Source organism: Artemia franciscana, chromosome 16 (genome assembly GCF_032884065.1).
Source record: "Artemia franciscana chromosome 16, ASM3288406v1, whole genome shotgun sequence".
Taxonomy (NCBI): domain Eukaryota; kingdom Metazoa; phylum Arthropoda; class Branchiopoda; order Anostraca; family Artemiidae; genus Artemia; species Artemia franciscana.
In genome coordinates this window covers 34,023,160-34,048,724 of record NC_088878.1, presented here as the reverse complement: position 1 = coordinate 34,048,724, position 25,565 = coordinate 34,023,160, and the positions used below count along the sequence as shown (strand labels likewise).

At 35.1% G+C, this 25,565-nt stretch overlaps 1 protein-coding gene across 1 annotated transcript in view; it reads right to left on the bottom strand.

The window, feature by feature from the left end:
- The window catches only part of LOC136037369 (high affinity copper uptake protein 1-like), a 90,375-nt gene that overhangs the window by 31,880 nt on the left and 32,930 nt on the right, over nucleotides 1–25,565 (bottom strand). The window lies entirely within an intron of this gene.

Genomic DNA, 25,565 nt, shown 5'->3' with positions numbered 1-25,565 from the left:
TCATTCTAACGGAAATAAAAAGTTCTAGAGCCCTTTATAAGTGACCAAAAAAATTGGAGGGCACCTAGGCCCCCTCCCAAGCTAATTATTTTCCAAAGTCACCGGATCAAAATTCTGAGATAGCCATTTTATTCAGCGTAGTCGAATAACCTTATAACTATGTCTTTGGGGACGACTTACTCCCGCACAGTCCCCGTGGGAGGGGCTACAAGTTACATACTTTGACCAGTGCTTACATATAGTAATGGTTATTTGGAAGTGTACAGACGTTTTCAGGGGGATTTTTAGGTTGGAGGGGGGGTCGAGAAGAGGGGGGTATGTTGGGGGAACTTTCCTTTGAGGAGTTTCTCATGGGGAAGAAATTTTACATGAAGGGAGCGCTGGATTTTCTAGCATTATAAGTCCCCCTTTCTCAAAAATTAGTTTACCTTGGAATGCCTATTGGAAAAAATATGAAAGAAACTGTGAAATTATCCCTTGAAAATTTGAAGAAAAAACTGAGAATTGCTAATGCTTCAATTGTATCTAATATTAAACACATCGATAAATTAAATCTTGCGAAAATTTATAATAGCCTAGTTGTACCTCATCTCCTTTCTCTTTGTCCGGTTTGGCAGTTTTTTAGTGAACCTCAGAAACTATCTGTTCGTAGAGTATATTTTCGTTATGCTAAATTCCTTCTCAGTTACCCTCCTTGGAGTAGAAATAGTTACTTAATGAACAAATTCCGCCTAGTTTCTCCTACATCTATTATTGATAAAAGACTTCATGATTTTCGTTCTTCTATGTCGATAATGTCTCACCCATGGTCAGCATTACTTATTTAATTGTTTGTTTGTGTTCATTTGTATTTATTTGTAGCTTTTTTTTATTTATTTTTCTCTTATTACTCCATCTTAAGGGCGTTCCGCCCTCTTTTTTGTAGATGGGTTATAAATAAATTAATTAATTGATTGATTGATTATTAAAAAAAAACAATGAAAAAAGAAATATGAAAAAGTTTTTTCAACTGAAAGTAAGGAGAAGCATTATAAACTTAAAACGAACAGAAATTATTACGCATATGATGGGCTCACCTCCTCCTAATACCCCGCTCTTTACGCTAAAGTATTTTTATTAATTTCAACTATTTATTCTACGGCTTTTGTGATTCAGGTCATTCTTAAGAAATTGGGACAAAATTTAAGCTTTAGTGTAAAGAGCGAGGAACTGAAGAGGGGATGAACCCCCTCATATACGTAATAAAAGCGTGAGAATACGGAAGTTCGTTGCGTAAGCTAATTTGTAAGTTACGTATATCCTTTACTAATAAAAACAGTCGTAAAAAATTAAAAGTTCTAGTTGCCTTTTTAAGTAACCAAAAAATCGGAGGGCAACTAGGCCTCCTCCCCCGCTCCTTTTTTCTCAAAATCATTCGATCAAAGCTATGAGAAAGCCATTTAGCCAAAAATATAAATAAGCAAATTTCGTTTTAATTATTCATCGGCGGGGAGCCAAAATCAAAACATGCATTGATTCAAAAACGTTCAGAAATTAAATAAAAAAAACAAACTAGTTTTTTTTAACGGAAAGTAAGGAGCGACGTTAAAACTTAAATCGAACAGAAATTACTTCGTATATGAAAGGGGCTGCTTCCTCCTCAACGCCCCGCCCTTTACGCTAAAGTTTCTTACTGTTTTAAAAAGTAGAGTTAAGAGAAAGAGTCAAACTTTAGCGTAAAGAGCGGGATGTTGATGAGGAAGTAGCCCCTTTCATATACGAAGTAATTTCTGTTCGTTTTAAGTTTTAATGTCGCTCCTTACTTTCCGTTAAAAAAAATTGTTTTTTTTTATTTAATTTCGAACTAAGATTTGGGATTTGCTAAGGACCGAAGAACAGGCAATTTAATTTTTCCAGGATAAGGGGTTGCTGCCCAAAACAAAACACTCAATTTTGCTAATAAAGTATTCTATTTTCATCATATTTTGTTTTTTTCATTAGCATTAACCAAACTTCACCTCTGGAGTGTGTTTTATATAAAAGACAAATTTATATCTCCTTCAAAAAAAATTCTACATTTGTAAATCCACGTTTCTTAATGTTAAATTTGGAACTTGTGGCCTTAATAAACAGTGTCAGGCATGTAAACATAGGGGGTATAAGGGGTCGACCAGGTGGCTCCTATTTTGTTATTTCTGTTTTACGGACTTTTATCTTATTTTCAAATCTTTACTTTTCATTATCAATCTACAATTTTCATTCTTCCCATAAAAAGTAAATGGTAAAATTCTAGTTAATTGACTTCTTGTTATCTCAGAAATTGTTTAGGTTAGGAAAATGAAACTTTCAGGGATGAATCTATAGACTAAAGTATGTCCCGGGAAGTATTTTAAAGTACCCACCTCCACTCCTTCTCCCTCAAGAGGGCTCTGAAATTTCCCTATATGACAGGTCTATACCTATTGAAATTTTGACAAAACAACATTTTACCTTAATTTTAAGTTACTAGTTGCTTTTTCTCTGCCTTTAGTTCTGAAAATGCAATTCCTGTTATTTGAGTAGAATTTTGAGCCATATCACTGGTTTTTATTTCAAAATTAGGAAATGTAATTGCATATCTTTAAAACCTTATAAAATGGAACTGAGCAAAGTTATGAAGCTGAAAACAATTTTGTTGTACTTCATTTAAGCAGAAGATCTATTTTGCAAGGCTTCACTTTTATAACACACATATTTCTAAAGGTCATCAAAGGTCAGGGCCCTCTAGAGGGAGAAGGAGTGGAGGTAGTTGCTTCAAAATACCTTCCCAGGACATACTTTAGTCTGTAGATTCATCCCTGAAAGTTTCATTTTCCTAACCTAAACCCTTTCTGAGATAGCAAGAAGTCAATTAACTAGAATTTTACCAAATAAATAGCTATATGCCTATACCTCCATGGGCGAGTGGATGCAATCTCCCTGTTTTATATTCATAGTCTCTTTTGGGGAGGGGGGCTGTAAATATATCTGAGGATTATCAACATCAGTGACGGAAATAGCATCCAGTTTGGGTAAGTGTCTAGCTCACTTTACAGAGGAGGGGGATGGCAAATTATTAAGCCTTTTTAGAGTCACTACAAAAACTAATTTTACGGATTTTTACATAATAACTCATATTTAAGGAGGTGTGGAGACTCAAAGAAGCCCCCAGGCCACACGTCTGGATAAAATAATTTTTTAACAAAAAAAGGCATTACAAATATAGATAGAATTTGCCCTTATATACAGGTAATCTATGTATTTTACCTACAAACGATTGTAAGCAGCGACTACGAGCAACCACCTACGATCTAATAATTTAATCCTTTTCTACTAAAAATAAATATAGAGTCACCTTTAAATAAAGACCGCTTATCTCAAGATTAAAACCGCAAACCAAGTTCTAATTGCAATGTATTTCACATGAAAATCTCGACTGAAAACGTGAGACAGGAACTGGAGCACTCTTATCTTTACTCCAATTCTATGAAACAGGTACACTTCGTAAAGAATGACAGGGAAAGAAAGTGAGTTTGAATCCTACCACCTAAAATCATTTTAACCCTTTTGAAACTTTTCTTGCGGCAAAATTAAAACAAATTGTATTGAAGAACCAGGCGAAGACCATGGGTAACTTATAAACCTGGGTTCCCAACGATGCGATTTCACGCAAAAACAGGCGTTTCAAATTGTTCAAAAGCTGCGTTGAAATATTTCTACTAAGTCGTTGAAAATCGAAAGCTTTCTGAATTGAAAGCTTTTCTGAAGCTTTCGATTTTAACTACAATGGAATAGTTGTGGACATGGAGTCGTGGCTAATTATAGAAAAGGCCAAGATAGATAGTCCAATTGAGTGAGTAGAAAAACTTGGCATTAATCCCCCCTTATTAGGATTGTATAAAAAGGAGGTTATGGAGTTCTGTTGGGGTTCTTTCAGAGGCTTCACTCTTAATCACGCTCGGATTTGAATTAAAATGGAATAGTTATGGGCATCAAGTCATGGCTAATTGTAGAAAAAGCCAAGACAGATAGTTTATTTGAGTGAGAAGAAAAATCTGGCATTAATTCCCCCCTTATTCAGATTGTATAAAAAGGAGGTTAGTTCATTTGTTAATAGATATTTCTATCTATTATCCGTCCATGCATCATTGCTAGGGCAGTAGAACCATAAATTGCAACAAGAAACTAATCATGTTTATAAACAAATTTCCATTAATATTTGACAACAAACATGAGGGTCGTGTCTTTTTAATCCAAGATTTTAATCCTTAGCGTATTGGGGAATATTTTCAGGGAAATGAGCATAGAAGATAAGAATCATATTTTTAATTAAGTATAGCTAGCCTAGGCTTATACAGATCACCTCTTTGTAAATTATTCTTGGCTTCTAGAACTTAATTTAGCCTATTCCAATGCATTTGCTGTTTTAAATATCTCATAGTATTTTTATGAGACAAAAGTATTAGGTTTCTTATATTTCTTATGTTTAAATATATCATACTATTTTTTTTCGGCAAAAAACGATCAACCACTCTCGCCAAAAACCATTCTAGTCCCCTTTCAAGTAGAAAAAGATACCAGAAAATAATCTTATCGTTACTCCAGCAACACAGAAAGGTACGCTGTATAAAGAGCGGCATGAAACGAAGATAAATCGATCCCTACCGACTAAGAGATTTTAACTCTTGAAACTTTACTACCTGCAAAATCTGCATTATTGAATCAGGATTGAGCACGCATATTCTTATATTTTACTATTATGTCTTATTCTTTCATATTTTTAGACTCATTTACTGCCTGGCTCTCTTCCAAATATTTTTAGAATTGGCATGTAATGTATGATACCGTGGATACCGGAGATCTGGTTAATGTGGACATTCACTGGTAAATATCCGAAATTCCTTTTTTCCGCTTGGATTCAATTAGCTTTGCGAGTCAGCTTTAGCAGTCTTATGTAAGGTATGACGGTAAAGGTTGTCCCCTAAAAAAGTTTGTCTACGCTAAAGTTTGACTCTTTGCCACAGTTCTACTTTTTAAGACAATTAAAAACTTTAGTGTAAAGAGCGAGGCGTTGAGGAGGGGACAACCCATTTTATATACAGAGTAATTTCTGTTCGTTTTAAGTTTTAATATCGCTCCATACTTTCAGATAAAAAACCTAGTTTTTTTTTATTTAATTAATAATACGGAACACGCTCAAGAATTATTCTTAAGTTACATTTCAGAAAACTGGTTTCACAGGTACAAAAGGAAGTGACTGATGATGCAATGGATTGGACTTAGACTTGCATAATTTGGGGATATTTGCACATTATTTGGTGTTTAGGTTGGGGCGTATTCCAAATATTTTAACAACAAATCACGCTTTTCCTTGTTGTTCAAGGAGGGGGACTGTAATTTCCTTGTATGAGGTTTTCGGCCATGCTAATTCCAATGGTACACTTTTCATTTTGATCTGACGCCATTTTTGAGAAGTTTCAGATTTTTTTTCAAAATCACCATCACCAATCACCAGACTTTTCGCAATGAACTTTTACTTTTGAGACGAAACGAAATAATAGTTACCATTCCTGAATCAGTGTCAGATGACAATTTTTTTTTTCAGAACGTTTTTTAAACTTTTGGTAACTATGGGCAGTTGTTCGCTCTTTACTAGGTTGCAGCTACGGCTGCAACCATGACAGGTGAACCATGTAGGCTACCTAATGTCCATCGAAATTAGTTTACGGGTCATTTAACCCAACCTCAAACAATAATCTGGACTATTGGGTAAAATTTTTATGTGCGATTATAAATGGAAAGTAGTTTAGTTAACGGTATTGAGTGTCGATCCCCCAACCCTCTTCAGTAAAAGGGAAATTGCACTCGCTATCAGCAGACAAAAGAGCACCATCATTACAGAACAAAAGAGATCATGGAATGCACGGTTGCCATGGCCTAGAAATAAGCGACATTTGCTCCAGGGTAAGTATAAATCTAGATGTGTTGAAAAAGATTTTCCTTTAATTGCTGATTCAAAAAATTTTACCAAAGAGAAAAAGAGAGTTCACTGCTCTATATCTCATTTTTAAAGTGTTGCTTTAATCCCATTGGTTTATTTTCAGGAGTCGATCGTCACATGCTTGAAGGCAATCAAATTATTTGCTATGCATATATCAAAAAGGAAGCCAAATAACCCTTTTCATATTTTTTTCGTTTTTACCTATTTTGTTTAAGTCAATCTTGATATGATTGGTTCTTTTGTATATAATTTTTTGGTATAGCAGTGAGTTGCTTGTAATAGTAGCAGTCGAAGAGTATGCGTAACTTACAAAAGTGAGAACTGGCGCAAGTGTCGACAAAAAACCCTCGACCCCATCAAGCGTTTGGCGACACTTGCCATTTTCCAGTAAAATAATCTAAACAATAAATTTAATTTGTGCAGTTAGCAAGATTAGTGTTGTAATAAGTGTCAGTTCCTGGCAGAAAAACGATTACAAAGCTTAAAAAAGACTAAGTTTCGCCACACTCTAGATAGCATTGATAGTTCTTGGCGACACTAGCGCCAGTTTTCAGACTTAAAAGTTACTGATACTCTTAGGTAGCATTAGTAGCATAAATCTACCATCACGAGCATAGAGGCTAGGATTCGCAAGCTAGGATCCGTCGAAGACACAGACAATGACCCGAGGAAAAGCAAAACCGTCAAAATCACCCCATTAAGACATATTGGGCCAAAGAATAATCAAATAAGCCTTTGGAAAACATTGATGACTTCCCCCTTATTTTAGCTTTCTCCATCTATGTAGTAGGCTATCAAGTAGAATAGTCGGTAAATGAAGTTCATATACAAGTATAGGAGTGAGTTGAATGTAGATCCTATTCTGAACCAAATTACATATTAACACAAATCTTACTTATTTCATTCAGAGAATTTCCATCTATTATATTTTTAGATCAGTTTTATCTACATCCCAGCCCAACCCATAGGGCACGGATATATCATTAGACAGTATCCAATTTTGCTCCACTTTTTGTACTCCTTTGTCATAAACTGCTGGTTCACAATGTCAATAGGGTACAACATCCAAACAATACAGGGAATGAGAGGGAGGGAGGGGGAGGTTTTAAACTAAAAGCGCCACAGAAGACTAAATAGATTTTTTTTGACATTATGAAGATAGTTTTGCTATTATACTGTTTGCTTCATAATAGAGTATTTTTAGGCGCAAGATTCTTTTTCTGACTTAGCTTCAGTAAAAGCAAAACAGTCGTGTCATTTGATTCCCAATTCGACACCTTTCCAAACATATTATTCGCTACCCAGATAAATTATTCTCAGCCCTCTACCCTATAAATGGATAGCGTCCTAGGCAACATACAAACATTCCTGATTTTATTGGACCTTTTTTCAAACTTATTTTATTCGGAATAAATTCCCACACCGCAAAGCCGAGTTCTTGAATAAAACTGGCATTATTATTAAAATAATAAAAACTAACATGTTAATATAATAAATGAAAATCTCACAAAAGGACTCTTACTCCAAAATTAGCCAGGACAGGACCTACAGTCATCTGTCACCCAACTAAATAAAATGCACGCTCGTTACAAATAACGTTAAAACGCACGCTCGTTACGTTATAAAACGCACGCTCGTTACAAGTTTAACTTACATAAAACCACTCAAAATCCAGAAAGACTCACGTATTTTCTAAATTTGACTGGCTGACTATCAGGATCACTTTTACTTTTACTTGAAGGCTAAACACAGCGACAAATCAGCTAAATTAAATTCTTCTTTCCTAATTGCATCCTTTTAAACCCAATCGCATTGTGATAAGACAGTACAGAGTTCAAAAGAGGGTTCTAGTCTAAAATAAGAGACTTGGCTAGTAGCTATCTTTGATTGGCTAGCATTACACGTAGCTATCTAGTTTCTTAGGTTAATGAAGTGGATGATTACTAGCGCGATATGCGTAAAAAACGTATGTCAGTTAAGGTACCATTCACTTAAAGCAGAAAGCCCACCCCCTTAGTTAAACAAAACTATCTACAAAGTGCAAATTTCATCATGGCTGCTATTCAGGACAAAACAATGCTCTTTTTCAAACATTAGCCCCTGCACTAAAAAGATCCTTACACGCCCCCCTTCCGGAGAATTATTAGTGTACCTTTGTATCATGAGTAACAAGCAAGACTTGTCTTGATTTGTTGTTTATGGTGAAAAGCCTTAGAATCCTCAAAATATGACCTTAGACTAAAAAGTGTGGCCTAAAAGTTAATCAACCTAGTTCCTTACTAAAAAAAAAGAAAAGAAAAAAAATCGATCACTCACAATTAGAAGCAATAGATAAATTAAAATACAAAAATGTTGGAGGACTTGGCCCCTCGCCAAATGATTGCATTTTTTTGAAGGTCTAAGGAATATGAAGGTGGCAGGTGACAGCAGAGAGTGGGTCTTACATCCCCCCAAATAAGTTAAAGGTTTATTGAAGGCATTTTGGGTCTTATCCAGAGGAACTAAGATTCGGTCCTGGCACTGGTAGATATATTTCTTATTGTTCAGTATAAATAATATCTTAGATTGGATCCCTTTGAGCCTCGCATCCCAGTGATTTATCCCTCCCTCCCCTCGTCGGGTCAAGAAAAAATTAAATTTTTGTTAACTCGTAAAGTTGTTGTGCTACAAAAATGCGATTTTTCATTACGGGAATAGAAATACAGCCTATATGAACTCCTAGGAAAGTTCTTCTAATAATTTCATACCCTTTTCCGAACAAATTCAGATGATGTCATTTGATTTAGTTCAACATATTCTCAGGATTCCCTGAAAATTTCTACTTAATGCTCTTAGCTATTCTCGATGTGTTACAGATATGTCATTAGAAAAAACCGGATGTACACAGAGTCTTTTGAGTTACTTCAATATCCACCAGAATATCCCCTTAATGTTTCGTTCAACTTGATAACCTTAGTCACTCCTGAGATATTACTATAGGCCCTTTTGACAGCCTTGATGCACATAGTATCTTTTGATTTAATGCAATACTCCTCTCAACATCCTATGAAAGTTTCAACTTAATACCCATGCCCAATACTGGAAAATTGTAGATACACAAATCCACTTTTGAACAAGAGCTAAGAGCTCATGTGTCACTTGTGACGAGGTCAGAAAAGCAAAGAGCCAAGAGCTCATATAGCATGAGCTCTGGCGAAATTCTAAGAATCAATAGATTGCTTTAAAAGGAAAATCAAAAGCTTCGTGCCGATCGGGATTTAAAATAAGAGCTCTGAGTCACGAGGTCTTTCTGAATATCAAAATTCATAAAGATCCGATCAACCACTCGTAAGTTAAAAATCCCTCAATTTTTTCCTCTTTCTTCAGCCCCCTACCAATTTTCATCGTCCTAGCACGTCCAAAAGCACCAAACTCGCCATAGCACTGAACCCCACCCCCTAACTCCCCCAAACAGAGCGGATCCAGTCCGGTTACGTCAATCATGTATCTACGACATTTATAAGCGTTTTCCAAGATATCCGGCTTCCCATCCAACTCCCTTTAATGTCAACAGATCTGGTCAGGATTTGAAATAAGAGCTGTGAGACATGAGTTCCTTCTAAACATCATATTTCATTAAGATCCGGTCACCCGTTCTTAAGTTAAAATACCTAAAATTTTTAAATTGTTCCAAATTAACAACCCTCAGCTCCCCTATTGAGAACAGATCCGTTCCAATTATGTCAATCACATATCTATAACTTGTATTTATTCCTCCCACCAAAGTAGTGGCGGGGTTCTGGAGCCCCTGCTTACATCACTTACATAACCGTATTAGCAAAAAATTCGGATAACCAGTTACTATCTATGTAACAGAGACGACAACCCCATAATTTGAATACTAACGTTAGCACATATTCTACTTGTGATACTTAAAGGACAGATGGAGAGAACGTGAAAAACGAATTCTAATGACATGATTTTTGAAACACATATTCTGCTCGTACTACAGTAAACCGGTTTATTTGAAATCAAATCGAATGCTGCATCTGAATTTTGAATGTATACATCTCCCCTAACTTTTGCCCCCCCCCCCACCTTGTTTGAACTTTGAATTATTCTTTTTTGAACTTGGAAATTCTTTCAACTTTATTTTAACTTACAAATTTTTTCAAATTTTTTTTGGACTTTTCATGTCTGAAAATTACATTAAATATACTTACAACAAAATAAATTCACTTGTGATATTTTCGAAATACGAAATGAAGATGGTGTAGATGTTAGTTGCAATTTTTCCAATTAGGGAAATAATGTTTGTAGAGATAGTTTTTTTTACTTTTTTTTGGGGCTTGGAAATTTTTCACCTTTTTTTTTACGTTTTCAAATGACATAAAATATACAAATAACAAAAGAAATGCACTTGTGACATTCACAAAATACAAAATGAAGATTATATAGACATGCTAGTCGTGATTTTTCCTATTAGGAAAATATTGTTTGTAGGGAAATTTTTTCTTTTTTTTACTTATGTTCTTTATTTGAACCAAAATTTTTGCAATTTTTTAGAGAGGATTGGAAATTTTGTAAACAACTTATATATGACCCCAAAACGCAATAAGTACTATGTCAAAAGAAAAACATAATGAAATATTTTATGGAATGGACTCAAAGCATCCCCTTTTTTATAATGACATTTTACATGTCGTTATTCTTAAGTGAAAAATATTAGTAATAAAATCAGATATATTTTAGCTGTGTCTGTTTTAATTAAACTAAACGTCAAGTTTCTTCAATGCTCAAATATTTCTAGTAAAACAAGATGTATTTTAACCGCGTGCGTTTCTTTTCATGAAAAATAAAACACAAGTTTCATAAATAATCAAATATTATTAACGGGAATATCAGTGTGTATTCTCATTTTTGAAAACTAAAACACAAGTTTTCTACAAGACCAAATATTTTAATCAAATAAAATTATTTTAACCGTGTGCAGTCCTTTTTATGAAAAACTAAAACCTTAGTTTCTTAACTGATAATTTTTTAAATAAAATAAGATGTCGTTTAACTGGGTGTTTTCTTATTTCTTTTATCTAAAGCCCAAGGTTCTTAAATGATCAAATGTTTCTAATAAAAACAGATGTTTTTTAACCGTGTACGTTTCTTTTGATAAAAACTAAACCCCAAGTTTCTTAAATAATCTTATATTATTAATGAAAATCAGATGTATTCTAACCGTATACGTTGCTTTTTGTGAAAACTAAAACCTTTGTTTCTTAAATGTTCATATATTTTTAATAATAGAAGATGTATTTTAACAGTGTGCGTTTCCTTTTATAAAAACTAAACCCCAAGTTTCATAAATGATTACATAATATTGTCGTAAATCAGATGTATTCTCCCCCTGTGCGTTGATTTTTATGAAAACTAAAACCTTAGTTTCTTAAATGTTCAAATATTTCTAATAAACAATATACTTTAACAATATGCATAATTATTTATCAATCAGTTTCAACCGGATTTCATTTTCATTGTTCTTGATACTTTAACTGATCAAATTGATTCAAATACTCTTTTTATTGTCACAGTTGTTGATACTTTTAGCGGTCCAATCGATTCAAGTCTACTTTCATTGTCTCTATTCTTGACATTTTTACAGATCAAACTGATTAAAACCCCCCTGTTACTTTCATGGTTCTTGGTACTTTTACTGGTCAAATCGAATCAAATCACTCTTAGTCCTGTTTCATTTTCATTGTTCTTGGTGCTTTTACTGATCAAAACGATTAGACTCCCCTTTTATTTTCAGGGTTCTTGGTATTTTACCGAGAAAACTAATTCAAAACCCGTTTCTTTTTCACTGTTCTTAGTACTTTCATAGATCAAATTAATTAAAATCCGATTTCATTTTCATGGTTCTTTTCAATTTTACATATACAATTGATTCAAATCCCGTTTCATTTCCACTGTTCTTGGTAATTTTACAGGTCAAAACCGACAAATTGTTTCAACTCCACTTCCTTTTCATTGTTCTTGGTACTTACGCTGATCAAATTGACTCATATACTCATTTTGTTGTCTCTGCTGTTTGTACTTTTAGTGGTCAAATTGATTAAAATCTCACATCATTGTCTTTGTTCTTAATTCTTTTACTGGTCAAACCTATTCAAATCCCGTGTCAGTTTCATTGTTCTTGGTACTTATACAGACTAAATCAACTCAAATTATATTTCATTGTCTCTATTCTTGATACTTTTACGATCAAACTAATTAAAGACCCCTTTTATTTTTATGGTTTTTGGTACTTTTACTGGTCAAACCCATTCAAAATTACCCTTTCATTTCACTCTTCTTGCTACATTTAACGATCGATTCAAATACTCGTTTCAATATCTCTGTTGTTGGTACTTTTAGTGACCAAATCACTTCAAATCTCATTTCTTTGTCTCCGATTTGATAGTTTTACAGAAAAAACTGATTAAAACCCCCTTTTATTTTCATGATTCCTGGTTCTTTTACTGATCAAATCGATTCATATCATCCCTTCATTTTCATTCTTCTTGCTACTTTTAATGATCCATCTGCTTCAACATCATTTTATTTTCTTTGTTGTTAGTACTTTAACTGATAAAATTGATTCAAATACAATTTCATTGCCTCTGCTGTTGGTACTTTTAGGGGGTCAAATCTGTCCAAATCTCATTTCGTCGAGCCTGATCACACATGAAACCGATTCAAATTCCGTTTCGTTTTCACTGTTCTTGGTGCTTCGTTGTATCAAAACCGATTATAACTTCTTTCATTTTCACAGTTCTTTGTACTTTTACTGGTCAAATTGATTCAAATACTCATTTCATTGTCTGTTGCTAATACTCTTAGTGGTCAAATCGATTCAAAACTCATTTCATTGTCTCTTTTAGGGATTAATTTTCAGAAATAAGAACGCATACGTTTAAAATACATCTAATTTATCAATAAAATTTGATCAGTTAAGAAACTTGGGTTTTAGTTTTAATAAAAAAGAGGCTACATGGTTAAAATACATCAGATTTTATTAATATTCAATCCTTTAAGAAACTTGGGTTTTATTTTTCATAAAAAGGAACGCATACGGTTAAAATGCTTCTTACTTTATTAAAAATATTTAGTAGTTTAGGAACTTGGGTTTAAGTTTTGACAAAACAAGGAAGCATACGGTTAAAGTAAATTTGATTTTATTAAGAATATTTTATGATTTAAGAAACTAAGGTTATAGTATTCATAAAAAGCAAAACATACGGTTAGAATATATCTGATTTTCATTAATAATATTTGATAATTTAAGAAAAGTGGGGTTTAATTTCCTAATATAAAAACTAAAACGGTTAAATCTGATTTATTGTTAATACTTGATCACTTAAGAAACTTAGGGTTTTAGATTTAGAAATAAGAACACATACGGTTAAAATTTAAAAAAAATATTTGAGTAGCTAAGAAACTCGGGTTTTAGTTTTGATAAATAAGGACACATATGGTTAAACTGACTTTATTAAAAATATTTGCTCATTTAAGAAACAAAAGTTTTAGTTTTCATAAAAAGCAACACATACGGTTAGAATACATCTGATTTTCACTAAAAGTATTTGATCATTTAAGAAACTTGGGTTTTTAGTTTCCATGAGAAAAAGATACACAGTTAAAATATATCTCTTTTTATTAAACAAATTTGAGCATTTAAGAAACTTGGGTTTTAGATTCAAAAAGAAGAAAAATTACGGTTAAAATCCATCTGATTTTATTAGTAATAATTACTCATTTTATAAAATTGGGGTTTAGTTTTGATAAAAAAAAAGCACACGGTTAAAACATATATTATTCTATTTAAAAATATTGGAGCATTTAGGAAACAAAGGTTTTAGTTTTCATAAAAAGCAACGCCTACGTTTAGAATATATCTGATTTTCATTAATAATGTTTGCTCATTAAGATACTTGGGGTTTAGTTTTCATAAAAAGAAATGCACACGGTTAAGATACATCTAATTTTATAAGAAATACTTGAGCATTTAAGAAACTAAGCTTGTGGGTTTTACAAAAAGCACTGCAAAGAGCTAAAATATATCTGATTTTCATTAAAAATATTTACTCATTTAAGAAACTTGGGGGTTTGTTTTCGTGAAAAGAAACGCATATGGTTAAAATACATCTTGTTTTATTAGAAATATTTGAGCATTTAAGAAACTAAGGTTTTGGTTTTCATAAAAAGTAATACATACGGCTAGAATACATCTGATTTTCATCAAAAATATTTAATCACTTAAGAAACTTGGGGTTTAATATTCATGAAAAGGAACGCCCAGCTAAAATACATCTCGTTTTATTAGCAATATTTGAGCATTTAAGGAACTTGGGCTTTATATATATCAGAGACAAGAAAATACACAGTTAAACTACGTCTGATTTTATTAAAATATTTGATCATTTAAGAAACTAAGGTTTTAGTTTTTATAAAAAGGACTGGACACGGTTAAATAATGTCTTATTTAGTTAAAAATATCTGAGCATTTAAGAAAATTGCGTTTTAGTTTTCAGAAATAATAATACACACGGATAAAATATATTTGATTTTCGTTAATAATATTTGATCATTTAAGAAACTTGGGTTTTATTTTTATCACAAGTTACTCACACAGTTAAAATACATCTTGTTTTAAAAGAAATTTTTGAGAATTTAAGAAACTTGGGTTTTATTTTCATGACAAGTCACTCACACAGTTAAAATACATCTCATTTTATGAATAATATTTGACCACTTAAGAATAATGGCCATTAGATTATCATTTTAAAAAAGAAAAATGAATGCTCTGCTCCATTCTATAAAATACTTCATTATGTTTTCTCTTCACATGGTAAATATTCCATTTTGGGGTCATGTATAAGTTGTTGAAAAACTTCCAAGACTCCCAAAAAAAGTTGCAAAATTTTTAGTTCCAATAAAAAAAAAGTAAAAAAAAGAAAAATGTCACTACATACAATATTTCCCTAATAGTAAAAATCACGACTAACATATATATATCATCTTGATTTCTTATTTTGAAAATAGTACAAGTGAGTTTCTTTTGTTATAAGTATATTTTAAATAATTTTAAGATATGCGAAAAAAAGTTGAAATTTTTTAAGTATCCCCCCCCCAAAAAAAAAGAAAATCTCATTACAAACATTATTTCTATAATAAGAAAAATTTTGGAATTTCGTAATTTATACAAAATTTCGGAATACCATTTCGGTATTTCGGGAATATACAAGTGAATTTCTTTTGCTATAAGTATATTTAATGTCATTTAAAGACATGTAAAAAAAGATGAAAATTTCCAAGTCGCAAAAAAAAGTAAATAAGAAGAAGTCCCCCAAAAAATAAGTAAAAACAAAATGTCAATACAAACATTATTTTCCTAATGGGAAAAATCATGACTATAATATCTGCGTCATGTTAATTTCGTATTTCAAAAATATCACAAGTGAAATTCTTTTGTTATAAGTATATTAAATGTCATTTTAATATATGAAAAATTTAAAAAATTTCTAAATCCGCCCCAAAAAGTTGAAACAATTTCTAAGTTCAAAAAAACAGTTGAAAAATTTCAAAGTTCAAAAAATGTTCCCTTTAAAAAAATGCCATAATAATTGAATCATTGGGGACAAAAGTTCACTTCCCAGAATATTCTTGGGTTATCCCTGCACTTTCACCTTTTTTGAGGAATGTTTTGTGGCACAAAAGGGCAGTGCTGCCCGTGCAAAATGGTAGTCCATTCAAAAATGAATTTCCTGGTTGTTTACTCCCTGAGACTGTAATTCCCCAGATATAGGTTTTTCACCATGGCGATTACAATGATCCATTTTTATGGCACTTGGTATTAACCAAGTGACATATAGCAATCGCAAATTCTGTCAGTCTGTCGGTCCCGGTTTTGCTACTTTAGGCACTTCCAGGTAAGCTAGGACGATGAAATTTGGCAGGCGTATCAGGGACCGGACCAGATTAAATTAGAAATAGTCGTTTTCTCGATTTGGCCATCTGGGGGGGAGTGGTGGGCCCGTTAATTTGGAAAATAGAACAAGAGCTAAGAGCTCATATGGCACTTGTGACGAGGCAAGAAGAGCTACGAGCCAAGAGCTCGAATGGTATGAGCTCTAACAAAATTCTAGGAATCAATAGATTGATTTAAAAGGAAAATCAGAGGCTTAATGCCAGTCAGGATTTAGAATAAGAGGTTTGAGTCACGATGTCCTTCTAAATATCAAAATTCATAATTTTTTCTAATTTTTCTTCTCCCTTTTGCCTCCCAGATGGTCGATCTGGGAAAAAGACTTCATCAAGTCTATTTGTGCAGTTCCCTGACACGCCTACCAATTTTCATCGTCCTGGCATGTCCAGAAACACCAAACTTGCCAAATCACTGAGCCCCTCCCCCCAGTTCCCCAATGTATCTAGGACTTGTGCTTATTTTTCCCACCAAGTATCATCCCGATCCCTCCACTCTAAGTGTTTTCCAAGATCTTAGGTTTCACCCTCCCAACTCCCCCCCAATGTCACCAGGTCCGGTCGGGATTTAAAATAAGAGCTCTGAGACACGATATCCTTCTAAATATCAAGTTTCGTTGAGATCCGATCACCCGTTCGTAAGTTAAAAATGTCTCATTTTTTCTAATTTTTCAGAATTACCCTCCCCCCCCCCGCAAATACCCAAAAGAGAGCGGATCCGTTCCGGTTATGTCCAATCATGTATCTAGGACTTGTGCTTATTTTCCCGCCAAGTTTCATCCCGATTCCTCCACTCGAAGTGTTTTCCAAGATTTTAGGTTTCCCCCTCCTAACTACCCCTGACGTCACCAGATCCGGTCGGGATTTGAAATATCAGCTCTGAGACACAATACCATTCCAAACATCAAATTTCATTAAGATCTGATCAACCGTTCGTAAGTTAAAAATACTTCAATTTTCCGAATTAACGGGCCCCCACTCCCCCCACCAGATGGTCAAATCGGGAAAACGACTATTTCTAATTTAAGCTGGTCCAGTCTCTGATACGCCTGCCAAATTTCATCGTCCTAGCTTACCTGGAAGTGCCTAAAGTAGCAAAACCGGGACCGACAGAATTTGCGATTGCTATATGTCACTTGGTTAATACCAAGTGCCATAAAAAATGAAGTATTTTCAACTTACAAACGGGTGATCGGATCTTTGACATTTAGAAGGAATCCATATCTCAGAGCTCTTATTTCATATCCCGACATGATCTTTTGACGTTGGGGGGAAGTTGGAGGGGAAAATCTTGGAAAACACTTGGAGTAGAGGAATCGTGATGAAGCTTGGTGGATGGAATAAGCATATTTCCTTGAAACGTGATTGAAGTAACCGTACTGGATTCGCTCTCTTTGGAGGAGTTGGGGGGAGGTGTTCAGTGATTTGGCGAGTTTGGTGCTTCTGTACGTGCTAGGACTATGGAAATTGGTAGGCGTGTCAGAGCGCTGCACAAATTGACTTGATAAAGTCGTTTTCCGAGATTCGACCATCTGGGGGGCTAAAGGGGGAGGAAAAATTAGAAAAATGAGGTATTTATAACTTACGAGTGGGTGATCGGATCTTAATGAATTTTTATATTTAGAAGGACATCGTGACTCAGAGCTCTTATTTTAAATCCTGACCGGCATTAAGCCTCTGATTTTCCTTTTAAATCAATCTATTGATTCTTAGAATTTTGTTATAGCTCATACCATATGAGCTATTTGCTCTTCTTGCCTCGTCACAAGTGCCAAATGAGCTCTTAGCTCTTGTTCATTTCTATGTGACGCAATATTTCCTTGGGTTATCCCTGCACTTTCACCTTTTTTGAGCAAAACTAAAGTTTTGTGGCACAAAAGGGCAGTGCTGCCCATGCAAAAAAAATGAATTTCCTGGTTGTTTAGTCCCTGAGGCTTTTTCCCCAGAAAAATTCCCCAGATTTTTCACCAAGGCGATTACAATGATCCATTTATTATTTCTATGTGACGCCATTTTCGAGAAGTTTCTGGGTCTTTTTTTTAATTCTTGTAATTTTTAAGATCAATCGAAATAATTGTTACCATCCCTTAACTAGCTAAAAATGATTGCAGCTATCGCCGCAACCACGTTTAGTAACTAGAGCGATTCGAGCTCGATGCTATAAGGTATAAAAAAAGCATCAGAGACTTTTGAAATCTACTAAAATTGAACATAGGGTCAAATTTTTCTGTGCATTGTTGCTTCGCAGATTACACAAGATATCTAAATAACTAGCTAAACAAGAGCTAAGAGCTCATATGGCACTTGTGACGAGGCGAGAAGAGCTAAGAGCCAAGAGATCATATGGTATGAGCTCTAACAAAATTCTATGAATCAATAGATTGATTTAAAAAGGAAAAAAAGAGGCTTAATGCCGGTCAAGATTTAAAATAAGAGCTCTGAGTCACAAAGTCCTTCTAAATATCAAAATTCATTAAGATCCGATCACCCACTCGTAAGTTATAAATACCTCATTTTTTCTAATTTTTCCTCTCCCTTTTGCCCCCCAGGTGGTCGAATCTGGGAAAACGACTTTATCAAGTCAAATTGTGCAGTTCCCTGACACGCCTACCGATTTTCATCGCCCTAGCACGTCCAGAAGCACCGAACTCGCCAAATCACTGAACCCCTCCCCCTAACTCCCCCAAAGAGAGCGAATCCAGTACGATTCTGTCAATCACGTATCAAGGGCATTTGTTTATTCTATCCACCAAGCTTCATCTCGATTCCTCCACTCCAAGTGTTTTTCCAAGATTTCCCCCTCCAACTCCCCCCAATGTCAAAAGATCTGGTCGGGATTTGAAATAAGAGCTGTGAGACATGAATTCCTTCTAAAAATCAAATTTCATTACGATCCGATCATCTATTCGTAAGATAAAAATACCCCAATTTAAGTATTTTCTAAGATTTCCGGTCCCCCCAACTGCCTCCCCCCCAATTACGCTTGATCCGGTTGAGATTTAAAATAAGATATCTGAGTTACGAGGTCCTTCTAAATATGAAGTTTCATGAAGATCCGATCACTCCTTCGTAAGTAAAAAATACATTATTTTTTCTTATTTTTCAGAATTACCCCCCCCCCCCCCAATTGAGCGGATCCGTTCGAATTATGTAAATCACGTATGCAAGACTTCTGCTTATTTTTCCAACCAAGTTTCATCCCAATCCCTCCAATCTAAGCATTTTCCATCATTTTAGGTTTCCCCACCCCAAACTTCCCCCAATGTCACCAGATCCGGTCAGGATTTAAAATAAGAGCTTTGAGACACGATATCCGTTTAAATATCAAATTTCATGGAGATCCAATCACCCGTTCGTAAGTACCCCAAAGAGAGCGGATCCGTTCTGGCTATGTCAATCATGTATCTAGGACACGTGTTTTTTTCCCACCAAGTTTCATCCCGATCCCTCCACTCTAAGTCTTTTCCAAGTTTTAGGTTTCCCCCTCCCAACTCCCCCAATGTCACCAGATCCGGTCGGGTTTACAATAAGAGCTGTGAGCCACGATATCCTTCTAAATATCAAATTTCATTGAGATCCGATCACCCGTTCATAAGTTAAAAATACCTCATTTTTTTAATTTTTCAGAAATACCCCCCCCCCAACTACCCAGAATAGAGCGGATCCGTTCCGTTTATGTCAATCATCTATCTAGGACTTGTGTTTATTTTTCCCACCATGTTTCATCCCGATCCCTCCACTCTAAGTGTTTTTCAAGTTTTAGGTTTCCCCCTCCCAACTCCCCGCCCCCGTCACCAGATCCGGTCGGGATTTAAAATAAGAGCTCTAAGACACGATATCCTTCTAAACATCAAATTTCATTGAGATCCGATCACCCGTTCGTAAGTTGAAAATACCTCATTTTTTCTAATTTTTAAGAATTACTCCCCCCCCCCCAACTACCCCAAAGAGAGCGAATCAGTTCCGATTATGTCAATCATATATCTGGGACTTGCGCTTATTTTTCCCATCAAGTTTCATCCCGATCCCTCCACTCTAAGTGTTTTCCAAGATTTTAGGTACCCCCCCAACTCCCCCCAATGTCATCAGATCCGGTCGGGATTTAAAATAAGAGCTCTGAGACACAATATCATTCCAAACATCAAATTTCATTAAGATCCAATCACCCACTCATAAGTTAAAAATACTTCATTTTTTCTATTTTTTGCGAATTAATCGGCCCCCCACTCCCCCCAGATGGTCAAATCGGGAAAACGACTATTTCTAATTTAATCTGGTCTGGTCCCTGCTACGCTTGCCGAATTTCATCGTCCTAGCTTACCTGGAAGTGCCTAAAGTAGCAAAACCGGGACCGACAGACAGACCGACAGAATTGGCGATTGCTATATGTCACTTGGTTAATACCAAGTGCCATAAAAATAAACTGACTCGGGACATTTGCTAATATTTATAGAATAGTAAAGGTTAAGTAGAGGATTAAATTTGAATGAAGGTCTTGAGTAAAACTCCGAGTACTACTTCAAAGCAATTATAAATTATCTATTATCTCAATCCTAAAACGAATTGCTTTACTTCACCCCCACCTCCACCCCACCCCCTGAAGGATAAACATACAGCCATAAGAAAAATTTCCATTATATTCTCTAATAGCAACTAACAATATAAGTCATGATCCGCATACCCTATAACCATTTTCCAAGATAAGGAGGGGGGCTGCAAACCCCCTTTTTAAAGTGTTAAACAATGACGAACCAATTAGCCATTTTAAAATTTGCGTTTTCCGGTGTAATACTCCTCTTGGGGCAAAACTTGACGTTTGTGACACAAAGTGAGAGAAAACATCACTTTGTTGTGGTGCAATCTCTTCTGAACCTTAAAAAACCATCATCTGCTGACGATTTATCAAAAACAATGATACAAAACGCCACTTCGCGAAATCACGATCTCTTTTTGTCATTTACCAAGAACGATAATTGTTATGGCAATTTCCTTTCAAGCGAGCCTTCTCCCAACATTCTACGACCACTATTTCAATGCAGTCATCCCACGGAAATAAAACAAGAAAAAATTGGGAAAACACATCTAAAATGGCATTTCCTTGCTGTATAAGGTATAGGGCTGTACTTCTCCTCTGTGGTGTTTTCGAATAATAAAATTCCAAGGTTACACTTTTTATTTTGAGCCGACGTCATTTTCGAGCGGTTTTGGGTTCTTTTATGGAATCCAAATAAATCTATTTTCAGAACGAAATTTTACTATGAAAATTAACCCAAATAATTATTATTATTCCTGAATCAGCTACAAAACGTCAATTTCTTAACACTAGACATTTTTTTTTCAGAACACGTTTTTAAACCTTGGGCATACTTGGGGTTACTATGGGCATACCTTGGTTACTATGGGGCATAATTCATTCTTTCATATGTTACTGCTGCCACTACAACCATGGTCCCCGTGTCTTATTTGGAATTAAACAAAAAAAAAACAAGTTTTTTCAACTGAAAGTAAGGAGCAACATTTACATATATGAAACTAACGCATATGAAAGGGGTTGCCTCCTCCTCAACAACTTACTCTTTACGCCAAAGTTTTGTAGTACTTTTAAAAAACTTCTTATTATTCTAATTAAACGACCCTTGTGTTTCAGGAGTCGTTCTAAAAGAATTCGGACGAAATTCAAATTATACCGTAATAAGCAAGATGTTGAGGATGAGGCAACACCCTTCATATACATAGTAGTTTCTGTTCGCTTTAAGTTTTAATGTTGCTCCTTATTTTCAGTTAAAAAAACTATTTTTTTATTCAATTTCTGATAGTTTTTTAAATAATCCCAGGAAAGCTGGCCCTACCTTAATGGAGAAATATCCTCCCCACAGAAATATGTTCTGGACACTTCAACCCCGGTGAAAGATTACCCAGAACAATTACACTTAACATCTCCAAGCGTAAAATTCAGCAGAAAATTGGTCTCCCACCCTAAAATGCATGCATGCTTCCCAGTAACAAATACTACGCGTAAACAATGAACAAATTGTATAACTTAAATACCTTTTCACTGGGGATGGGGGGGGGTCATGTTATATCCGAAGATACAGTTATTGTGCCTTTCAACTACGATGAACAAATTGTCTGGTTGTCAAATTGTCAAAGCTTTAATCGGACAATTTTGGGGAAAAAGGGGCGCGGAAGGGGGCATAGTTGCCCTCCAATCTTTTTGCTTACTTCAAAAGGGCACTAGAAATTTAAATTTCTGTTCAAATGAGCCCTTTCACGATATTCTAGAACCACTGGGTCAATACGATCACCTCTGAACAAAATTAAATAAACACGAATCCGTAATCTTTCTTTCTGGCAAAAAATACAAAATTTCAAATTTTTGCACATAGGAGCTTGAAACGCCTAGAGTGGGATTTTCTGATGCGCTGAATCAGACGATGTGATTTTCATTCTGATTCTATGACTTTTAGGGGGTGATTACCTCTCTTTCAAAATTTGGCAAATTGTCTGAGGCTTGCAGCAGTAGCTGCAACTTAGTAAAGAGCGAACCACAGCCTATAGTAGCAAAAAGTTAATAACGCGTTTTTTTTCAAAAACTGCCAAATGACAAAAATGCCGCCTTACACCGAACTAGGAATGGTAACTATTGTTTCGATTAATCTTAAAATTAAAATTTTACTGCGAAAAGAAATGTATGGTGATTATGAAAGAGCCTGAAACCATTTGAAAATGGCGTCAGATCGAAATTTAAAGCGCACCATTGGAATCAGCATGGCCGAAAACATAAAGAAGGACAATTACAACCCTTTACCTTGAACATAAGAAAAATCACATTTTTGCATGGGGGAGCACTGACATGTCTCCTTTTTTTCCTTTTTTTTTCACCAGGGCTTGAGAATGGCCAAAACATCATAGAGACATGTTTAATGGCTCATTTGGACGGACAACATAATTTTAACTGTATACTGAAAGTTACCGATATCACAGCTGGTATAAGAATATGATTAAATAAAAAACAAGTTTTTTTTTATTTAATCATATTTTATATCTGGTATAATATTTCATACCAGATGAAATGAATGATTTATTTGTACTAGGTGTATTGATATATGTTAGATAGACTGTGAAGCAATAATTTTTTTAATTTAAGTTTCAATTTCGCTCTTTACCTCCCTCAACAAGAGCTAAGAGCTCACATGGCACTTGTGACGAGGCAAGAAGAGCTAAAAGCCAAGAGATCATATGGTATGAGCTCTAACAAAATTCTATGAATAAATCGATTGATTTAAAAGGAAAATAAGAGGTTAAATGCCGGTCAGGATTTAAAATAAGAGCTCTGAGTCACGATATCCTTCTAAGTATCAAAATTCGTTAAGATCCGATCACCCATTCGCAAGTTATAAATACCTAATTTTTTCTAATTTTTCTTCTCCCCTTAGCCCCCCAGATGGTCGAATCTGGGAAAGATACTTTATCAATTTGTGCAAATCCCTGACACGCCTATCGATTTTCAGCCTCCTAGCACGTCCAGAAGCACCTGACTCGCCAAATCAATGAACCCCTGCTCCCAACTCCCCCAAAGAGAGCAAATCCAGTACGGTTCCGTCAATCAAGTATCAAGGACATTTGCGTATTCTATCCACCATTTGCGTATTCTAGCCACCAAGCTTCATCCCGATTCCTCCACTCCAAGTGTTTTCCAAGATTTCCCCCTCCAACTCCCCCGAATGTCAAAGATCTGGTCGGGATTTGAAATAAGAACTCTGAGACATGGATTCCTTCTAAATATCAAATTTCATTAAAATCCGATCACCTATTCGTAAGATAAAAATACCCCAATTTTCACATTTTCCAAGAATTCCGGTTTCCCCCTCCAACTCCCCCCAATGTCACAGGATCTGGTCGGAATTTAAGATTAGAGCTTTAAAGCACATGATCCTTCTAAATATCAAATTTCATTAAGATCTGGTCACCCTTTCGTAAGTTACAAATGCCTCAATTTTCAAAATTACCCCCCCCCCCAACTCCACCAAAGAGAGCAGATCCGGTACGGTTATGTCAATCACGTGTCTTAGACGGGTTTTTATTCTTCCCATCCAGTTTCATCCTGATCTCACCGCTTTAAGCATTTTCTAAGATTTCCGGTCCCCCCAACTGTCCCCCACCAATTACGCTGGATCCGGTTGAGATTTAAAGTTTGACTCTTCTCTCATCTCTTCCTTTTAAAACAGTAAAAAACTTTATCGTAAAGAGCGGGGCGTTGATGAGGAAGCAGCCCCTTTCATATACGAAGTAATTTCTGTTCGTTTTAAGTTTTAATGTCGCTCCTTACTTTCATTTAAAAAAACTTGTTTTTTTATATTTAATTTCTGAACGTATTTGAATCAATGCATGTTTAACTTTGGCTCTCCGCAGAGGAATAGTTAAAACGAAATTTGCATATTTATTTTTTTGGCTAAATGGCTTTCTTATAGTTTTGATCGAATGATTTTGAGGAGCGGGGGAGGAAGCCTAGTTGCCCTCCGATTTTTTGGTTACTTAAAAAGGCAACTAGAACTTTTAGTTTTTTACGAATGTTTTTATTAGCAAAAGAAATACGTAACTTATAAATTAGCTTACGTAACGAACTTTTGTATACTCATGTTTTTATTACATATATGAGGGGTTCACCCCCTTGTCAGTACCTCGCTCTTTACACTAAAGCTTAAATTTTGTCTCAATTCATTAAGAATGACCCCTGAATCACAAAAACCGTAGAATAAATAGTTGAAATTACTAAAAATACTTTAGCGTAAAGAGGTATTAGGAAGAGGTGAGCCCCTCATATACGTAATAATTTCTGTTCGTTTTAAGTTTTAATGCTGCTCCTTACTTCCAGTTGAAAAAACTTTTTCATATTTATTTTTTCATTGTTTTTTTTTAATAATGTTAAAAAATACTGCGCTCCCTTCATGGAAATTTTCCCTTCATGGAGGAATGTGCCCCCATGACACATTCCTCGATGGAAATTTCCCCCAACATATCCCCCTCTTCTCGAACCCTCCCCCAACCAAAAAATCCCCCTGAAAACGTCTGTACACTTCCCAATAACCATTACTATATGTAAGGACTGGTCAAAGTTTGTAACTTGTAGCCCCTCCCACGGGGACTGTGGGGGAGTAAGGCGTCACCAAAGACATAGTTATAAGGCATTTCGACTACGCTGAATAAAATGGCTATCTCAGAATTTCTTATCCGTTGACTTTGGGAAAATAATTAGCGTGGGAGGGGGCCTAGGTACCCTCCAATTTTTTTGGTCACTTAAAAAGGGTACATTAACTTTCCATTTCCGTTAGAATGAGCCCTCTCGCAACATTCTAGGACAACTGGGTCGATGCGATCACCCCTGGAAAAAAACAAACAAATAAACACGGATCCGTGATCTGCCTTCTGGCAAAAAATACAAAATTCTACATTCTTGTAGATAGGAGCTCGAAACTTCTAGAATAGTGTTCTCTGATACGCTGAATCTGATGGTGTGATTTTCGTTAGGATTCTATGACTTTTAGAGGGTGTTTTCCCCTATTTTCTAAAA